At 33.4% G+C, this 22,696-nt stretch overlaps 1 protein-coding gene and 1 non-coding gene across 2 annotated transcripts in view; both read left to right on the plus strand.

Annotated features, from left to right (window-relative positions):
* MAGI2 (membrane associated guanylate kinase, WW and PDZ domain containing 2) overlaps positions 1-22,696 on the plus strand; it is a 1,487,205-nt gene that overhangs the window by 99,620 nt on the left and 1,364,889 nt on the right. The gene's annotated exons all lie outside the window — the stretch shown is intronic.
* Positions 5,820-5,921, plus strand: LOC126030027 (U6 spliceosomal RNA). Its single transcript, XR_007503066.1, has one exon. It is a non-coding gene; the product is annotated as a U6 spliceosomal RNA (small nuclear RNA).

Raw genomic sequence — 22,696 nt, forward strand, 5'->3', positions numbered from 1 at the left:
TGATATTTATGTTATAGTTCAATAATAAACAATAAATTATCTTTTTTGTTACAAGAAGGAGCTTAGCCATAAGTGAAATTTATTTATCATTCTTAGGAGAAATATAGGTACATGTCCTTGAATACCTTCAATGTCTTTAATCAGTTTATTCTTGATGTTTTTATCAGCTACTCAAATATGGTGGTTTCTGAATTTGATATAAAATTAGATTAATATGAGTAATGTGATATAATGCTTTTAATGAAAATAAGTTGTTTTAATGATTTAGTGGCCAGAGACTACAAAGATGGATACTTAGTCTTAGTTAAAGAAGTGGTCAGGTCTAGTAAACTAAGGAATTCCTGAGAATAAAATTCACAGTAGAACAGGGGTTTCAAACTCAATTTACCTGGGGGCCACAGGAGGTAAAGTTGGGGTGAGGCAGGACCGCATAAGGGATTTTGCTTACCGAATATTCGCAATAAAAAATCGCATTAGTAAGAAAAAATCGCAAAAATTCACATAGACATTTGCATACCCCAGACGGAACTGCAGTAGACCCCTGCAGTAGAAGGTTCAGTCATTAATAAAAATTGTAAAAATTGAATGCTATTGATATTTCTTAATGTTCCTAAAGATTTGTTATTGCTGTTTATTTTTGGATCTATCACAGGGGTCTCAAACTCGCAGCCCACGGGCCGTTTGCGGCCCTCCTTAAAACATTTTGTGGCCCGCGGCCAGCCTTTAAATATCTCAGTATTTGCGATTATTCGCTTACTGAATAATCACAATAAAAATGGCATTAGTAAGAAAAAAATCGCACTAAATATTCGCATACCCAGAGCAGTTCCATTCGGTGTATGCAAATGTTTAATGCGATATTTTTGCAATTTTTTTCTTACTAATGCTATTTTTTTATTGCGAATATTCGGTAAGCGAATAATCGTGAATATTTTGCGCCTAGCACAGACGTCATTTCCCCTGCTTCTGCCTGCTGTCCCCCCCCCCCACACACCTTTTTTGTGAAATCCCTTAAGTGGCCCTGCCTCACCCTGACTTTGCCTCCTGCGGCCCCGAGGTACATTGAGTTTGAGATCCCTGATCTATCAACATGTATGTTCAGTGTCAAGTGTATACCAACTTGAGTTTGAGGCATTGATTTATTGAATTGAGAGAGTAAATTAAAATAAATCTCATCGTAGACTTTGTATACTGTATATTATGTTCTAAATCAAAATCTAAATTACACCTTGTATTCAGTAATTTGTGTACAAACCTCAAAGTAGCAATTTGTAATTTATTTGATCATCTCAGTATCAACCTTTGTAATTTTTTTCTCCTTCTTAACAAACCCCTCTAAGTAAGCACTTGATTTATCACTTGTTCCTGGTTTAATTTCATTTCATGAATTTTGACTAATCAATTTTTAAGAATTGTAATTATGTAAAGTGAAAACAATAAATATTACAGTGTTTTTGACAGAAATCTGAACTGTGTTCGGCAAAGTGTATTGATTTGTTAGTTTGTTTAGAATTATACCATGTGGAAAACAATACTAATATAGAACTGTGGAATTATAAAATATAGGGTTGTAAGATAGTTTTAATATTCATTTTATATAAAATCATATTAAACTAAAATCAAATTCATATGTCATGCCTTTTTTTCTTTAGTTACTTTTAAAATTTTTTAATTTATTTTATATATATATATACTTTTTTATTATATATTTTCCTTTAAACATCTTGATTACATATATGATTGTGATTGGGTTTCAGTCATGTAAAATACATCCCCTTCACCAGTGGAACATTCCCATCACCAATGTCCCAAATCTCCCTCCATCCCACCCCACGCCCACCAGTACTCCAGACAGGCTTTCCAGTTCCCTCATTCATTACATGACTATGGTAGTTCTCTGTGTAGTTATTTCTATAACTGCAATCATCACTCTTTGTGCTGAGCTTCCTGATGAACTGGAAGTTCCAGCCCTCCTCTCATTGTCTCTGAGGATTGTTGCAAAAATGACTTTTATTTTTCTTAAAACCTATAGATGAGTGAGACTATTCTGCATCTTTCTCTCCCTCTTACTTATTTCACTCAGCATGATAGATTCCATGTACATCAATGTATAGGAAAATTTCATGACTTCATCTCTCCTGATGGCTGCATAATATTCCATTGTGTATATGAACCACAGTTTCTTTAGCCATTCGTCTGTTGAAGGGCATCTTGGTTGTTTCCAGACATTGGCTATTGTGAATAGTGCTGCAATAAATATAGGTGTGCGGCAGGGGTTTTTGTGTTGTATTCTTGTGTTCTTAGGGTATATCCCTAAGAGTGGAATAGCTGGGTCGAATGGAACTCAATTTCCAGATTTTGGAGGAATCTCCATATTGCTTTCCACAGAGGTTGGACTAGACAGCATTCCCACCAGCAGTGGATAAGAGTTCCTTTCTCTCCACATCCCCCCCAGCACTGATTGTTCTCATTCTTTGTAGTGTATGCCAATCTCTGTGGTGTGAGGTGGTATCTCATAGTTGTTTTGATTTACATCTCCCTGATGATTAGTGATGAGGAGCATTTATTCATGTGCCTTTTGGCATTTTGTATTTTTTATCAAAGCATCTGTTCATTACTTCTCCCCATTTTTTGATGGGATTAGATGTTTTTTTTTCTTGTAAAGTTTTGTCAGTGCCTGCATATTTTGAATATTAGCCCCTTATTTGATGGGTATTGGGTGAATAGTTTCTCCCACATGGTGAGTGGCTCTTGTATCCTGGGCACTATTTCATTTGAGATGCAGAAGCTTCTCAACTTAATGTATTCCCATCTGTTGATCTCTGCTTCCACTTGTTTAGAAAGTGCAGTTTTCTCCTTGAAGATGCCCTTAGTCTCAATGTCATGGAGTGTTTTACCGACGTGTTGTTCTATATACCTTACAGTATCAGGTCTGATATCAAGGTCTTTAATCCATTTGGATTTTACTTTTGTACATGATGTTAACTGGGGGTCTATGTTCGCTTTTTGCAAGTGGCTAACCAGTTCTGCCAGCACCACTTGCTGAAACGGTTTTCCTGCTCCACTTAGGATTTCTTGCTCCTTTGTCAAAAATTAGGTAATTGTATGTCTACAGAACATTGTTTGAGAACTCAAACCCATTCCACTGATCTGAGGGTCTGTCTTTATTCCAATACCATGCTGTTTTGATAACTATTGCTTTGTAGTACATTTAAAGTTGGAAAAAGTAATGCCTCCCATTTTCCTTTTCTCTAGGAGTGCTTTAGCTATTCTAGGGTGTTTATTGTTCCAGATTAACTTCAGAAGTGTTTGATCCATTCTTCTTTGAAGAATGTCATGGATACTTTTAAGGGGATCACATTAAATCTGTATAATGCTTTGGGGATTATTGCTATTTTAATGATGCTAATCCTGCCAATCCATGATCAGGGTATGTGTTTCCATATCCATGTGTCCTCTCTTATTTCTTGGAGCAGGGCTTTATAGTTTTCTTTGTTTAGGTCCTTCACATCTTTGGTAAAGTTGACTCCAAGTTGGCACTAATTAGTTGGCACTAATGTGAATGGGATTGCCTTCTTGACTTCCTTCTCTTCCCTATCATTATTGGTGTATAAAAAGGCCATTGATTTCTGTGTGTTAATTTTGTAGCCTGCCACCTTGCTATATGAGTCTATTGTTTCTAGAAGCTTTTTGGTAGAACCTTACAGTTTTCTCAGTAGAGTATCATGTCATCTGCAAACAATAGAGATTGACTTCTTCCTCTCCTATGGATTCCCTTGATATCTTTTTTCTTGCCTGATTTCTATAGCAAGAACTTCCAGTACTATGTTGAAGAGGAGTGGTTAGAGCAGACAGCCTTGTCTTGTACCAGAATTTAGAGGAATTGATAGACCATTGGCAAAACTCACAAAGAAAGAGAGAGAGAGAAATCGGATAACCCCTATTAGAAATGAAAAGGGGGAGATCACGGCAGATATTGCAGAGATCCAAAGGGTAATTAGAGACTACTTTGAGAAACTTTATGCTACTAAACATGAGAACCTAGAAGAAATGGAAAAATTCTTGGACACTTATAACCTTCCACAGTTAAGTAAGGAGGATGTAGCATATCTAAACAACCACATCACTACTGAGGAAATTGTAACTGTAATCAATCATCTGCCCAAAAAGAAAAGCCCAGGCCCAGATGGATTTCCTAATGATTTTTTTTCAAATCTTTCAAGAGGAGCTACTACCAATCCTAGCCAGGCTCTTCCACGAAATTGAAAAAACGGAAATGCTCCCAAACAGCTTTTATGAAGCCAACATCACCTTGATACCAAAACCAGACAGACATGCTGCCAAAACAGAAGATTACAGACCAATGTACTTGATGAATGCTGATGCAAAGATCTTCAACAAAATCCTGGCAAATAGGGTCCAATGCATCATCAAGAAGATCAATACACTCCGACCAAGCAGGTTTTATCCCAGGAATGCAAGGATGGTTTAACATCCGTAAAACTTATCAACATCATACACAACATCAACAAAAAGAAAAATAAAAATCACATGATCATATCAATAGACGGAGAGAATGCATTTGATAAGGTCCAACACCCATTCTTAATCAAAACTCTCAGCAAGATGGGAATGAAAGGAACCTTTCTCAATCTGGTTGAAGCCATCTACCACAAGCCAATGGCAAATATTATTCTCAATGGAGAAAAACATATGTCATGCCTTTGTCCCTTGCTCATTGATGGCTCTAAGGTGTTAAGCCAAAGTTTTTATTTTATCTTTGAGACTGGTCAAATAGATTACTAAGTAAAATTTTGACTATAGGCTTGATAAACATTTGTAGAAGCTATATATTATTATTTTGATATGTTATTCAGGTGTTTTTCATCTCATAGAACAATATACATTCTGGAAATTTAATAGGAAATTTGTTTCAAGAAAAATGAAAATTTGGCATGAATCAAAGACTTTTGTTTTTATTTTAAATTTGTAATTCACCTTCAGAATTAAGTGACGCTTGAGTAATGAAAATGCTATATTTATGTTATAGATATTTCTGATGACATATTATGCCTTAAATATATATATTGTGGTATGAAGATTAAATAATACTGTTAAGGATGAAGAAAATCTCAGCCATACTTTTTACATCTGAATAGTTTCTTTTCTTTTTTCTTTTTTTTTGGGGGGGTGGGAGTACATCAGGCTGTGCTAATGGGTAACTTGGTTCTGTGCTCAGAAATTGAAACTGGAGGCTCAGGAGTCCATATGGGATGCTGGGGATCAAACCTTACTTCGTTCTCGGTCTTCTGCATGAAAGGCAAACACCCCACTACTTGGCTATCTCCCTGGCACCTACTTGCTAATATTTTTATAATATATTAAAGAGATAATGCAACTTACTAAAATAATTTTTCAGTGCAACTTACTAAAACTTAAAAATGCAATTTATATAGTTTTGAACCACCTGACCTAGAATGTTGTTTTTAGACCTGCCAGAAAGAATTTTTATTTTAAGCTTTGATTCTTTTTCTTATTATAATGTATATTAATATTGTATCCTTTAGTTATAAAAATGTAATGATTCAAAGAATAAAATATGCATTATTTTAATACTATATATTGAACAATAAGTCTCACATGATATCCAAAGCAGCATGTAATTTTCCAGTTTCCATCAATTGACAAAAAGAATGGCAAATTTTTTTGACCATTAGTAAAGAATAATTAAAAATTTAATTATTTAAGTTCACCATTGTTTTTTGTAAATATGGACATCAATGTATGCAAATGTTTGTGGTCAAGAAATTAACTATTTAGTGCTTACTTTAGCAGCACACATACAAAAATTGGAAAGATACAGAGATTAGCATTCCTTTTTGAAAAGTGTCATGAACATTTGTGAAGTATTCCATAGTCTTTGGCATAAAAATATTTTATATTTGAAATACAATCATGATTAACTTTGTAATTTCATAACAATATAAGAACATTTAATTTAAAATGAAATCAACAACTGTTTATTATAAGAATATGTTTAAGTTAAATGCATACATATGGAATAAATAATATTTTCTCATATGTAATCTAAATTAGATAATCTAAGCATTATCATATAATAAATATTATATTATATTATATTTATAGGCATCTAGCCTAAAATATTTAGCCATTTTTTAAAAATACAATTAGGTGGAGCTGGAGTGATAGTATAGTGGGAGGATTCTTGCCTTGCATAAGGCAAATGTGCATTGCACGAAACCCCAGCATCCCATATGGTCCCCTAACCATCACTAGAAATAATTCCTGAGACCAGAACCAGGAATAACCCCTGAGTATTGCTTGGCATGCTAAAAAAAATACAATTAAAATAAAACATACAATTAAAATATAGAGTTTAATTATTTTAGAGTAGGTTCAAATTTTTCAGCTACCATATTTACCCTTGTTTAATCTTATTGTGTTACTATTAAAATAAAAATATTCTAATGTGCATCTTTACAAAAATAAAAACATAAATATAAGTGTAGCTTCAGAGATATATAAATGATGAATGGTCAGGTAAAACAGAAAAAATATTTGATAGAATATTTTGAATTTACTTCTGAACTTATTTCTTGGAAAAGGAGTGGAAAATGAAACTAAAGTTCAAGTAAACCTAAGATATATCATATTTTCTGTTATTTATAATACACAACACATATTATCCATTATCAACTGTCTAGGAGGTAGGTGGCATCTTGTTTCTGCTCTTAATTTTGTGAATATCTTAAAATAAATGCCGATATATGTGTTTGTTATTTTACATGTTAGCAACTGGAAATAAAACTTGTTTCATCATTTGGCATATCACAAATATCTGTTACTATAAGCTGTGCTATGAATTGTAATAATCTAAGAAAATAGCTTTGTGAATATAATTAGCCCAATATTTCTGCCTGCTGATGTATTTTGGCAATCCTGGCTGCATCATGGCATTCTCTCTACAGTCTCTGTAACAAGTTTTTATACCAACATCAAGCAGACTTCTTCAACATCAAAGATGAACATGTACATATGGGGTAGCATGGAATAAAAGCATTATATAATGTATCAAGTTTATCATAGTGTATTTTGGGAGACTATTCTGACCAAGCTGCAAGCTGAATTGTTTAATCTGAACTGAAGTTACAAATAAACAAACAGACTAAACAAGGTCTCTACTCTCCATCCCTGCTCTTAACCAACTTAGAAAAATAAGTCTGTAAAACTATTCATAGAAATCCAATCATGGGGTGGAGTAATAGTACAGCAGTTCGAGCATTTGCCTTGCTTTTTGTTTGTTTGTTTGTTGTTTTTGGGCCACACCCGGCATTGTTCAGGGCTTACTCCTGGCTGTCTGCTCAGAAATAGCTCCTGGTAGGCATAGGGAACCATATGGGACACAGGGATTCGAACCAACCACCTTTGGTCCTGGATCGGCTGCGTGCAAGGCAAACGCCACTGTGCTATCTCTCCGGGACCCCCAGGTTTGATTTCTGGTGTCCCATGTGGTTCCCTGAGCTTCCAGAAGTGATTCCTGAGCACAGAGCCAGGATTAAACCCTGAGTGTCACCCACATGGCCTACACCCCCCCCAAAAAAGGCAACAATAAAAACAAATTTAATCCATGAAATCAAACATTTATAGAAGTAATATTCTTGCTAGAAATTACAGATAATTATAAAAATTTTTTCAAATTTGAAGTATTTACCTAAAGTCAAATTAAAAAAATTTAGAAATATTTTTATAAATATATAAAATATATTTTATAGATACTGTATTTTCAAGTGGAAAGGCTAAGAAATGGTCCTATTTACTCCTTTATGTTGTTTTAATTTGGGGATCACACCCAGTAGTTCTCAGGGGTTACTCCTGACTCTACTTATATTCAGGAATTACTCCTGGTATCTTAGGAAACCATATGGGATTCCAGGGATAGAACCCAGGTCCTCTTCATTCAAGGCAAGTGTGCTACCCACTGTGCTATTGCTTTGGCTAGAAGTCCCAATTATTTCTTAAACAATCATCAAGTTAATACATGATGATTATAATTTTATAATTTTTTTTAGTTTTTTTAACCTTTGTTTTATTTTTAATTTAAACACTATGGTTACAAGGTTGTTAATACTACTAAAGCCCTTTTTTTTATATATAATTTTTATTTTGATCATAGTGGCTTACATATTGTTGACAATAATATTCTAGGTACATATTTACATAAAATCAGGGGGATTCCCATCCCTAAATTGTCCTCCCTACACCTCCATTTTATTTATAATTTGATTTGTAATTTTTATAATTTGATTTAAATTTAACTATTTTAAAAATTACATTCAGCTTATATCAGAGTGATTTTTCTCTATTTTGGTCAAGAATAGTCTTCAAAATCTTTTTACTTGGAGATAAGCTTCCATATAGCCACAGAAATGCTGATAATGGGGTAACATCTAGTTTTGATTTAGGTGACAAACTGATATTAAAATATGCATTTTAAAAGTCAAACTGCATTCTTCAAACCAGGTTATCAGTAAGAATAAAAAATTTCAGCCCCATTATGTGATTTGAATATATTTAAAGATATTTTTCTAAAAAACTATAGTTCTTATCTTTCATATTATAAGGGAATTGATCAGTGTGCCGAATCATGTGTCATAGATTCATTTTGGGATGCTGCTAAAAGAACTGATGGTCAGAGGCACTTGAGAACCTTTTGGAAAGACCCTGAAGGGGTCCTCAAACTTTTTAAACATGGGGCCAGTTCACTGTCCCTCAGACCATTGGAGGGTCTGACTATAGTAAAAACAAAACTTACGAACGAATTCTTATGCACACTGCATATATCTTATTTTGCAAAGAAGAAACAAAACAGATACAAATACAATATGTGACCCGCAAGCCATAGTTTGAGGACCACTGCAAGAAACTGATAGTCAAGGTCAGCTATTATGGAAGAATTATAGGGCCTGTCAGTGTGTGTACACTTGACTTTGGAGGCACTGTTAATAGGAGAATATTTAATAAATGTGAGAATTTAATAAATGTGAGAATCAATGTTCAATAAGACAAAATATTCAAACAGAAAGGTAGCAGCTGGGGAGCTATTACAGGATACAGGGATATGTCATCTCTCTATCCAATCTTGTTCAAACTTTGGCTCCCAAACATTAACAGGGATAGTATTAACATTAAACCAGATCAAATACAGAGTTACTCCAAAACCCTCTGGGACCATCTAAGGAGGTCCCTAAAATTACCTCAAATAATTGGGCCAGAGTGATAGCATAGCAGATAGAACATTTGCCTTGCACGTGGAGGACCAGGATTCGATCCTGGCATCCACCCCTGTCCCAAACTTTCCAGGAGTAATTTCTGAGAGGAGAGCCAGGGGTGATCTTTGAGCACCATAGGGAGAAGGGAGGCAGGGAGGGAGAGAGAGACAGAGACAGAGAGAGACAGAGACAGAGACAGAGAGAGACAGACAGACAGAGACAGAGAGAGACAGACAGAGACAGAGACAGACAGAGACAGACAGACAGAGACAGAGACAGACAGAGACAGAGAGAATTGTCTGTTAAGATATTTGTGAAGGAAACAAACGAAACATTACAGAAAATAAATAGAATGAACTTGAAGGCAAAATTTTGTTTCTGTTGTATTTTTGTTTTGTTTTTGGGCCACACCCTGTGATGCTCAGGGTTACTCCTGGCTATGCACTCAGAAATCACTCCTGGCTTGGGGGACCATATGGGATGCCAGGGATCTAACAGAGGTCTGTCCTGGGTCAGCTGAGTGCAAGGCAAACACTGTACCACTGCGCTATTGCTTCAGCCCTGAGGCAAAAATATTAAAGTTCAAAAACTGAGTCACAAAACAGATGGTATGCAAAATTGAAGTAATTTATAGATAGAATCAATGTGGGGCCAGAGCAATAGTAAAATGGCTAAGATGGATAATTGTCTATAGTAGTAAACCCAAGTTTGTTCCTGGTATTACCTATGGTCCCCCACTCCCTCCATGAGTAATTCCTGATGAGTACAGAGCTAGAATTATTTCCTGTACATTGCCAGGTGTGACCCAAAAGAAAAAAAAGAAAATTTTGAACTTAGTAAATAATGGTAATACATTATTAATAATGAGAAATTATATAACAAAAGTAAGATGAAAATAATAAGCTTGAAAGATTTATTTTCTTCAAGAATAATAAGTAATTATGAATGTTTATTATCCTGTTGTTTAAAAGATAGTATAATAAGTTGGGAATTTGACTTGCATGTGGTGGATCTTGGTTCTATTCTATAAGACTTCATATGGTTCCCTAAACATTAGCAGGAGTTATCCATGGGCACCTCAGGGTAGAGGCCCCCAGAAGACAAAACAACAACAACAAAACATTTATTATTTTTGAAAAATCATATAAAAGTAAAAGATATTAAGCCAACATAAATTATTATAGATTAATTCAATTATTAAGGAAGAAAATTTTGGGCTGGAGAGTTAATACATTCCATGACCTGCAATGAATTCCCCAAAATGGTCCAGAGTATTGCCAGGAGTGAATGTGAGCACAGCTGAGTATTGCAGCACTCCCCCAATAAAAAGACAAATTCAGGTAGTGATTAAATGCCATTATTTACCATGATAATGAAAATTATTATGAAATGTTGAGGTAAATTTGTCATTAGAAACAAAATTTTCTCCTAATGGAAACCAAAATAGTGAAGAATTAGAAAATAAAAATTAGCATAAACATATAGAAGCCAGTGGTATAAATCCTTACTAAAATTCCCCATTATTATGGTTTTCTTTATACAAAGATTATTTCAAAATGTAGGAAAAACTTGAAAAGTTAGAAGGTCTTTAGGGTAATAATTGTCTGTTGCCTTTTGTGAAGTATGAATAAAGCAATTATCATTTCCAATGATTTTTTTTATCAGGTTTGATGTGTTCCTGGGGTCTACTCTGAAACTGTACTCTTTTTTTTTTGTTTTGTTTTTGTTTGTTTGTTTGTTTTTGGGCCACACCCGGTGACGCTCAGGGGTTACTCCTGGCTATACGCTCAGAAGTTGCTCCTGGCTTGGGGGACCATATGGGATGCCCGGGGGATCGAACCACAGTCCGTCCAAGGCTAGCACAGGCAAGACAGGCACCTTACCTCTAGCACCACCACCCGGCCCCTGAAACTGTACTCTTAATTCTGTTTACTTATATAAAGAAATATGTTCCACTCCTGGATACTACATCTCATTTTATCATGTGAATATCTTCTTTGTCAGAAGTCATCATTGGACCATGATGATTCACTCTTGAATGTTTTAATTAAAAAATGACATAAAGAAAATTCAACTCCTCCTTATTTCTCTCAGGCATTCAATTTGTCCAACATTTTCTTGCTTCAGTGTAATCTGCAAGGTCCATGCTAATATGAAGTTTATTTTTGAGCCATTAGTACCACAATCAGCTTCCACGTTTTTCTATCTGACTTCCAAGTATTTCCAAACACAAAAATAAATAAAACATTCTTGGACATGTGTTACATAATTAGGATGACACCCAGCTGCAGTGGAATCTTGCTAACAGTGTCAGATTTTATATTCTAAAATGCAATAAAATTTTTACCTGGGTTTTTCTTTTAGAAAACCTTTTTCTCTCTAGAGATCTATTCCCTAACCAATTCATGATTGAGAATTCCAAAACATTTGTTTGGATTTCTGCTCAATTTTGCAATTGCATACCCTGCAACAACTTCTAGTGCATGTTATATATTTTGTCCTATGTTTTGCTTGAGACACATCTTTGCCCTTCAAAAGTTGATGATTATGCAAACAATCTTAGACTCATTTTGAGAAATTCATTCCAAACACTGCTAAGTTTTCTTTTAAAGGTTCAGTTTGTTTTCCATGGAATCTACTTCTCTCTTGGTTTGCAGTTTCAGAATACATTTTTTATCTGGCTTCCAGATTATAGGATATTCCACTGTGAGATGTTTTAGCGTGGGTAAATATATAACAGATTATTTTGTAACCTTAGGGCTTTCTCAGTCCATGTTATCAGAAGTGGGTATAAGTTTTGAGGAGAACCAGCCAATCAAGTGTATATCAACCATAGTAATAATTTTAATGAGACAATCTCTCAAATCTATTCCACTTGGTCTTAAGTATGTGATTCTCGAAAAATATTTGTAAATACTTGACTTGGCACTCAGGTTCTTAAGAATTCTACCCAGAAACGTGGTGAATTATTTGAGTCTTTTACTGAATATATGATTTGTCCCATCTGCTACTACATATTGGTGTGGTGATTCATTTATTGTTTACCATAAGGTTTTGTTTATCAGTACACACATATTTAGGAACACTGAACGTTTCTTGAGAACAATACTTTTACTATTGTTTAATAATGCACTGTTTTATAGTGTTTTGTTAGATATATTTTATCAGATATTAATAAAGCAATCATTTGAAATTAGCTATAATAGAATAATTTTCCATTCTTTTACTCTCACCTACTTGTGCATTTTACTTTGAATTTTATTTCTTATAAAATCAAAATTGTTAGGAACTTGTTTATATATGCTGTCAAATCTTATATTTCTATTAATACTTGATATAATTACTCCCATGTTAGCAATCACCTGCCAGTTTATTACCAGTTTTCCATTTTAATGATGTTATCTCTTTTCCTGATTCTGTTCTTCGTGTAGAAAACACATTTTTAAGTTTTAAGATTATAAAAAATTTTAACTTATCTTTTAGTTTACATAATCCTTATATGAGACTATTATAATATTTACACAGTGTATTTACATCATTATTTTTTATGATTCAGATAATGGTAAATTTGATTTTCATTGAAGTCTACTTCTTCCACTTTCAAATATCAGAGTATTGTAGCATAAACATTTTGAATAATATTATTTGCTATATTATACATATTATACTGATGTGTACAAATTATTGCAATTTTAAATTTTTTCTTTATGATGCTCTAGAGTTCTTTTATCTTTTTCTTTCTGCTTAAAGAAATTCCTTTAGTATTTAAAAGTAGGTCAGCAAGTAATAAATTCTTTTAGTTTTTTTTTTCTGAGAAAGTTTTAATTTCCACTTCTTTCCTGAAAGATAGAGCTTTCGATCTAAATCTTGCTATTGGTAGTCTTTCTTTCAGCACTTGAAACATGTTCTTTCAGTTATCTGATTCTTTCCATTGGATTTTCTTATATAACTTCTTGCCAAATTTTTTTTACATCTTCATTTGTATCAAGATGGTTTGTAGCTGATTCTGAGGCATTTTTTGACTGCTATTTTAAACCAAGTTGAACAACTGATTCATCTCAAAGTTGACATCAGTTGATTACTTTTTTTCATTCAAGTTTATTTTCTTGGCTGTTGCTTTGATGAATAATTTCCCATTGTGTTCTGAATTCTTTGCTATTTTGTTAGCAAACTGAATCCTCTTCCAGTCTTTTATTTAGGAAGATGATACTCTTTTTCAGAAATGGCATTTTAGATACTTGACCTAATTTTGTGGGTTTTGACTCCAATGGTCATTTAATTGCAGAGTATTCAGAGTATTAATATGGTCTGTTTAGTTTAGTTAATGCCCTGGGGCTTCTATGATGCACTTGTCTCTGGAAGTAAAGGGGTTTCCTGGAGAATGACATTCAACTATCTTAGTGGAGGGTTAATTTGAAGGGATTCTTCTTATCAGAGTTTCCACCTTGATGCTTTTGGTGAGTTGAGAAGATACTCACATGCGTGTAAAGTGATTTCCTGGACTCGGAAATTGAGTAAAGTCACAGAGTAAGCCACTTAAAGAATCACTTTTTCCTCTTTTGCATGTTTGCATCTGGTAAGACTTTAATTCAATATTTTTTAATCATCTACCTACAGAATACTTACTATATTGCATAACCCTGATTTCAGGGATTTAAAATTTTTCTTTCCAAAATATAAAACTTTTAATAGCCTAGGACAAAATAGGATACTCTTGAAAAATTAAACAACATTAAAAATATTAAAAGACAAAACTTATGCTGGAAGACTGGAGTGATTGGAACATAATTAGAATTTATCATAAAATCATTTATTTGTAACTACCATAACATTAGCTTTGAAAATCATAAGTATTTAAGAAATTAAACAAGATTAGTTTGTATAATTTCATAGTTTCAAGTATTTTCAAATATATCAAAATGCATAACAGACATCATTTTTATTTTTACATACTAAAAACCCTAAGTAGAAATATATCCAATAGTTCTAAGCTAGTAAAAGGAGGGACTATCATGCAATTTTGCATCACTGTATACTTGTTCAGAGTGATGGAAATCCATTTTCTAAAGACTGTTTTAGGTCAAAATAGATATTTTAGAGAAAGACATGAAGACATGATTCAATAACTTCTGTAGATTATTTTCACACAGTTTATCTATTTACCTTAACTAATAATTTGCCAAAAAACGAAGAACCTTCTTAATTATATTCATTATTTTTGAGGTAATAAAGATTTACAAGACTGTGGATGCTTATTTGTTTAGTGCTACAGTGTTACTCTGCAAACTATCAACCAAGCATCCAGTCTCCCTCTTCCACAGAATTATTATGAATATAAAGGTCTGTTTTCATTGGATATTATCTGTTGTCTTGCAGTGATGGTTTTATTTCTGATATATAAAGGAAACATTAAATCAAGGACAATATAAATTAAAATGAAAAGACACTTATTTTATATTTTCTTTTTGCTTTATGATAGAAATAATAGTTCCTTACATAGACAGGCATCTTTCTGAGGGTCAGCATAATTGAAAACCAGATTTAAATGCTTTATTTGAGCAGGCAGCTAACTCGGCTATGTGCCTTACATAGGATTCTGAGTTCAGTGAACATAACTTGTGTGTCGCTTTGAAGATAGAATCATGTCTCCGAGGACACACTGTCAACAAGTCTGACAAGATAGTGTTAGTTCTTGACCATTTCTTTTCTTGATCAATTCCTTTGGGTTACTCTGCTAATCTGAAGAAATCACAACTTCTGCCTATACTGTACTGTTTGAATGTTTAAACAAGTCTGACAATCAGATTTACAATACTGAAGAAATCTATGAAATGAGTTAAATGACCCCAGGCAGTCTTTTAATACCCTTTATAATCATCTCTAGAGTTAAACTTGTGGCTCTCAGAAAAATTCCCATTATAATGTGTGGGGATTTGTATTTTGGCTGAAAGGCAAAATTAGAATTTTTTCTCCCCTTCTCTTAACTATGGACCAAGGAAATGAATATTTCTTATTGATTTGAAGACTAATTTCTTTAATAGAGCAGAAGCAGATGGAAGAATCGCATAGTGATTGTTGTGTATTTTGTCCTGCATTCAGGACAAATATAAGTCACATTATATTTTTTTACACAATCATATATTGCCTATTTCTCTCATTGTAGAAATAAAGGTCTTTTCTGGCTTTCATGTTCTTATGCAGATATATATATATATATATATATATATATATATATATATATATAAGTAATATAGTAGAGTATTGTAAACACGACATAATGTTTAAGATAGTATCAAATAATCTTATATCATGCTTATACTTGTTCTCTTTTTATCTCTTCAATAAATGTAAAAATGTTTTGATTCAGAGTTTTTTAGATGGACATGACTTTTCTGAAAATTAACAGATGCTATGATAAGAAATGTTTTGGATCTCCCCTTTGCTTTTCATTTCAAAATGCTTTTCTGGATTTTTTTTTCTTTCTGTTTAAACTGCACAGAGTGAATTGCAGTGGTGGTGATTTGTTAAAGATAGATGTGCATCTATGTTTCCTATTAGTCATGACTGCTAATGTAAATTATTTTGGGGCTAAGATACTTGTTATACATTGTGTTATTCATTAGCTATTCACAAACAAGACATCAACAGAAAATCATTAAGATAGAATTATTTTCCTAATTTAACTCAGTAATACATGTAATGTTTTAATTTCTAGATATTCTACAAATATCTTCTTTAGAAATTAAAACTGTTCAAATAACTCATTCTTCAATATATTGCCCTGAAAATGGTATGTATATCACCAATGACAACAGATAATAAAAATTGCTATTTTTATTGTCAGAGAGTCAGTGTTGGATATCAGCAGTTCTTAGAGATCACTTCAAGTGTTTCACAGGAGGATCATATGTGGTAGCAAGGATAAAACTGGGATTAACTGTTTTTAAGGCAGGTGCCATAACCACTGTACTATTTCTCCAGACCCCAAATTGTGTTTTTAAATAAACATGAAGAACACATATGTAGGATTTTTATTTCCTGGTAATTAGTTAGGATGCCTTCAATTAAGAATTTAAATTTTAAAAAATATATGTATATGTCTATGATTATAACTATATATCTTATATAATATATAACTATATATACCTCTCAAATATCTTTTTTTTTTTTTTTTTGGTTTTTGGGCCACACCCGGTGACGCTCAGGGGTTACTCCTGGCTATGCGCTCAGAAGTCGCTCCTGGCTTGGGGGACCATATGGGACGCCGGGGGATCGGACCGCGGTCCGTCTCCTAGGCTAGCGCAGGTAAGGCAGGCACCTTACCTCGAGCGCCACCGCCCGGCCCCTCAAATATCTTAATTTATTAAATTTTAACACAAACTGAGTCTGTTAATATATTGTAATTTTTATGTCTGATACCTGTTTGTCACCATAAAATACTTTAAAAATGTAACAGAGGGACCGGAGCAATAGCGCAGCAGTAGGGCATTTGCTTTGCACAGGGTTAACCCAGGACAGACCTCTATTTGGTCCCTTGCATCCCATATAGTACCCCCAAGCCAAGAGCAATTTCTGAGCGCATAGCCAGGAGTAACCCCTGAATGTCTCTGGGCCCAAACACCAAAAAAAAAGACTCATAATCAGGATTTATTTACACAATGTTTGTGTAACTTAAAGCAATAAAAGTATTGCTATATGATAGACAATAAATTTATGTTCTATGATATATTATTAATTCAATGCTTATATGACATTCTTGCTCTTTATGTGCTGTAATAGCTACACTTGATTTGAGAAAAGCAAAACCATTTAGTGTCAAAAAAATAATGAGTTTCAGTCTACTGCTCAGGAGCCACTCCTGGTGGGCTGAATGGATATATATGTGGTGCTGTGGATTGGACCCAGGTCAGCTGAATGTAAAACAAGTGACCTACTCTCAGTACTATTTGGTGACAAAATAGATGTAATTTAAATATATCCTAAGCACCACTAAAAACAATAATAAAACTGGTGCCACAGTGCCATAAAAATCATATTTGTAATAAAGGTGTTTAAATAAAGATTAATAAAAATCATTAAAGAAAGTTCTCTATTTCACTGATTTCTTATTTTACTTCCTATAATTTCTGCAGTTTCAATCTCATAGACCGTGAACTGCAGAACATCTTTTTTGCCCACTTTTCCATGGAGGTATTACAAAAGCCTACCTCATGGGGTGGATGGGAGGATGAAATAAGTTAATGTATGTAAAAGTGCTCAGCATGCTTAATACTAATCCTACCATCCTTGGCAGGCTTAACAAAATTGCTTCATTGGCATTATTATAGAATCTTCAAGACTGTTCCCAATTTTAGAACTCTCCAAATTAAAATTCAGCTATGAGTCCTTCTTAGTAAAGCTTATATGTGGTAAACTCTAATCTTTAGTGTGAATTTCCCTTGAATCTAGATATTTTAATTATAGTCTCAATCTCATCTGCTTGGACACAATTCTTTGAGACCTGAAGTTAATGCTTCTTCTATCTAGTTTTTGAATAGTGTTTCTTTCCATTCCATTATGCACTGTGTACAGATTTATTCTCTATTAATAGAGAACAGGACTCTCACAGCAAGCAGAGTTTGGGCAAACTGTAAACTTTGTTTCTGTCCCCCACCCCACCTCCACTCCCTGTGTGTCCTAAAACTGCATGAGCTATGAGTGCCTGCCTACCTCTTTGTTAATATTTCTGAATGGCCTTGAAGCTTGGACTCAGTGACCTCTAAGTGATTTTCTTACCAAATCTGCAAACGCACTTTAGCAGATTTAAGGAAGCCAGGATTTTATAGGCTGTAGTTTGGAGTCACCCAATTGAATGTTTCAGAGTGGATTCTACTTGACTGACCACAAAAATTGCTGCTTAGTTAGGAGTTTCCTAAAATGAGTAATAGTTATTTCTGATGCTTTAATTCACCCTTTGCCTGGCTTTGTATAATTGACATCTTGAGATTTGTGAGTTTATAAAAATTCAAAGTTTTTTTGGCACTCCTGTAGCATGTAGAGTTGCTAAATATGTTCTTCTCTAAAAAAAATAGTGATGCTTCACTTATTCTCTAGAGGTACATTTCTTCTATTTTAAATCTTTATATGACTTTATTTCTTAGACTCTTGTGCTTTAGAAAAGCAATCATCATTTCTGAAAAGGAGGACCATGTTTCATTAAAAACTAAACATACCTAAGTTCTCTGATCATGATTATAATATATAATCTATTAATTTTAATTGCTCCCACACATTCTGTGACCATACAAAACTGAATCACTATGAACAAAAACTTGCTGACTCTTTTAATCACTTACCACAGAACCTGGCACTTAAAAATATTGAAACCATAAAAGAAAGATTTAAAATCCATGTCAATCTGTAAGTATTTTGGCATTTGTGAATGTAGCACAGCACATATTCATACCTTAAAATAGTCATCTTTCACATTGAGATGCTTTTAAAATTTGGAAATATTCCATGAATTGTGATAATTTTGTACATTTTCACAATACCAGAACCTAATTTGATGTTTTAAACATTTTAATTAAAAATACATTTCAATCTTAACTTATATACCTGACATATGATCATTAATCACATGTAATTTATATGAAATTGTGTTCAGAATACTAGGACTATTCACTTTATAAATGTCTTATTCATGGAGAAAGAATTTTAAGATATTTAAAGTTATTATCCAACATTATCTTTTTCAATATTTTTTAAATTGAGTAATCTCTATGTAGCTTTCAAGAAAAATGAAGTCATGAAATTTTCCTACATGTGGATAGACATGGAAACTATTATGCTGAGTAAAATGAGTCAGGAGAGATAGACACAGAATAGTCTCACTCATTTGTGGGATTTAAGTAAAATAAGACAGTTATACCCAGAGACAATAGAGATGAGGGCGGAAGGACCAGTCCATGATATAAAGCTTATCACAAAGAGTGGTGAGCACAGTATAGAGAAAAACTTCACCGACAACTACCATGACAATGATCTTCAGAGAATTAGAAGGCCTACATCAAAGACAATCAGCGTCGGGGAGGTAAATGGGGAACATTGATGGCAGGAAAGTTACACTGGTGAAGGATGGAATACATGGGATAACTGAAACCCAACTATGAATATTTTGTAACCACAGTTCTAAATAAATTAATAAAAATAAATAAAATTAAGTAATCCTCACATGATGGTATAAAGGAAAATTATTTTTAATTAATTAAATATTTTTGAGGGGCCACCCAACTGATGTTCAGGAATTACTCCTCGCTCTGTACTCAGATGTCAAGATCTATATGGGAGGTTGAGGATCAAAGCTGAGTCAGCCACATATAAGGAAAACACTAAAAAATTAGTCTGGCATTTAAATTTTCTAGATATATTTAATTTTTTACAGTGTCATAGATTTTAATAATACAGGGCTTACACCCTCTTTGTTACATTTATTCTCTGCCATTTAATATTTTGATATATAGTTGTAGATTTCTTTCTTCTATCTCAATAAGTTTTTTATGTTTTGATCTTACAAGTAATTGCTGTACTCATCGTTAGACTGAAATGAAGTCATTATGCTTTTACATGTTATCATGTAGTATAACAAATATAGTTTCAGTTATTCTCTAATATGGATAAATTTTACTTCTTGCTAGTGTCTAAACTGTTCTACTTAATGCCCGTTTTTAAAAAATATTAAACAAATGTGTCTTGAATAGATAGTTTTGGCTCCTTTATGATTTTTTTTGTTTGTTTTTTTGTTTTTGGGCCACACCCAGTAACGCTCAGGGGTTACTCCTGGCTATGTGCTCAGAAGTTGCTCCTGGCTTGGGGGACCATATGGGACACCGGGGGATCGAACCGCGGTCCGTCCAAGGTTAGCGCAGGCAAGGCAGGCACCTTACCTTTAGCGCCACCACCCGGCCCCGGCTCCTTTATGATTTTAAAGAAGATATTTTAGTTTTCAGTATTGGCTATGATATTAACTTTGGATTTATAGTATTTTTCCTTTATTGTGTTGGTTTGGGTATTGTGAGTTTTGATCATAAGAGGTACTGATTGATATCAAGTACTTTCTCAATATCTATTGATCTGATTACATGATTTTTTCATTGATAGCATGTTGTATTTTGAATTTACTAAGTAGTGGACCACATTGTTTGAGTTTTACATTTTAAAACTATTAACAACTAGAATAAACACTCTGGACCATAATGTATATATATTTTTTATAAATTGTTGAACATTATTTCCTGGAGTTTTGTTGAAAAATTTGATAGATAGGCTTATGAGAGATATTAGTTGATAGTTTTGGTTTAATGCGATGTTCTTATCTGTTTGAAAAAATGGTTTAATAAAAGTGTGTTGAAAATTTTCTTTCTTCAATATGTTGAAGATTTTGTATAGAAGAGTCTTTCATTATTGGTCAAAGGTTTAACAAAAGTCACTGAAAAGAAGTCTGGCTTATGATTTTGACTTTTGGAAAATTTTAAGATACGGTTACAATTTCCATACTTGTGAATGATTGATTCAGGTGTTCTATTTCTTCTTGTTTCAACAGTTGTGGGCTGTGTCGTCTATAATTCCATCTACTTTCTATGGTTTCAAATTGTTGATATGTATTAATCATACTGGATTCTAATTACTTGATACTGTATTTTATATTTTGTGATTTTAATCTTTATTTTATAATTGTGTACCCATAATTTTATAATCCTTGCTAAAAGTTTATTGAATGTGTATTTTAAGATAAGTCCTTAATGTCATTGATTCTTTGTATTGTATTTTTTGTGTTTCATATGATTTATTTTTACTATAGTTTTGTTTATTTATTTTTTAGTTCGCACTACAAAATTTATTATTCGGAGTCATTTTGAAGGAGGCTCTGTCAGATCAACCCTGCATTGAAATTTGATTCATTGCAGCCCCACCTTTATACAAAGGCAGTTTACTGATTTTATAACCTTCCTCCTTCCTTCCTATTCTTCCTTTCTTCCTTCTTTGCTACCTTTCCTCCTACCCTCCCTCCCTCCGCCATCCTTCCTTCCTTTCTTCTTTGTTCTTCCTTCCTTGCTTCCTTCCTTCCTGGCTTCCTTCCTTCCTGGTTTCCTTTCTTCTTTCCTCCTTCCCTCCTTCCCTCTCTTCCTCCCTCCCTCCCTTCCTTCCTTCCTCCCTTCTTTCCCCTTCCTCCCTCCCTTCCTCCCTCCCTCCCTCCCTCCCTTCCTTCCTTCCTTCCTTCCTTCCTTCCTTCCTTCCTTCCTTCCTTCCTTCCTTCCTTCCTTCCTTCTCTCATTTTATTAGATTATTAGATTAAAACACCTCACAAAACGTTTTTATTTTTCTTTAAATCTTTATTTAAGCACACATGGTTCTTACAAGCATGATTGTAGTTTGGTTTCAGTCATAAACAGAACACTCCCCTTCAATAGAGCAACATTACCACCATCAATGCTCCTCATTCCTCAAATCTTTGTCATACAAAATCAAGTATGATTCAGATTTTAGACTTATACAACCAAACTTCCAGCTGTGCTATGTGACATTGTTATAGTATTTGACATGACACAAAGTGTAGAGTATAGGAGAAACTGGATACTACTCCAAATCATGGACTGTTTAACTTTGAATGTTTTTAATACCAGGAGGACAGCTGGTACACAAATTGCATTGTTGTAGCTTATGAGCAGCAGAAGCTTATAATTGAAAAGACCGCACCAATTAAAACATTCAAATACTATAACACTTTAGCTGCATCAGCATTACAATAATTTTTTTAAATTGGTATGATGGGGCATTGGATGGGGATGAAAACTTCATAAAAAGGGAACTAATTCTTAATTTAAGAATTTCGTGGAGAAAATTATTCCATTTAATTTTTATATTTGAATCTTCCTCAAAATGAATCCCACTGTCAATTTATTTTCTTCAGTCCATTTTCTTTTATATTTGCTTAAATCTTTGGCATTCAACATTTCAAAGGAAGATATATGCTAGGAGATATTTTATTTCTGTATATTTTGGCTTTTTTAATTAAAATAGAGTTGTCAGGTAAGGGTAGGACTAATTTGGAGATTATATGTTACAATAAGGAAATTGAGCAGAGTTTTAATAATTTTTCTTTAAATAATTTTCAGTTGTTTTTATTAATATTAAATCTATTTAAATTTGAATTCACGAAAGAACTATGAAAGACAAAATTCAATTATTTGCATATGTAAGGATTGATGTAGAAGGTAGAGTATTAGATTGAAGACAGAAAATACTAGTGTCTAGCTAATGGTCATGATCATATATATACTAGCTGGCTTTTGAGTTGCAACTTCCTGGCATTAATGTAAAGATGTAGCTGAGTCTTTAAAACTGACTAGTACTTTATGGGTACATTT

Source organism: Suncus etruscus, chromosome 1 (genome assembly GCF_024139225.1).
Source record: "Suncus etruscus isolate mSunEtr1 chromosome 1, mSunEtr1.pri.cur, whole genome shotgun sequence".
Lineage (NCBI taxonomy): Eukaryota > Metazoa > Chordata > Mammalia > Eulipotyphla > Soricidae > Suncus > Suncus etruscus.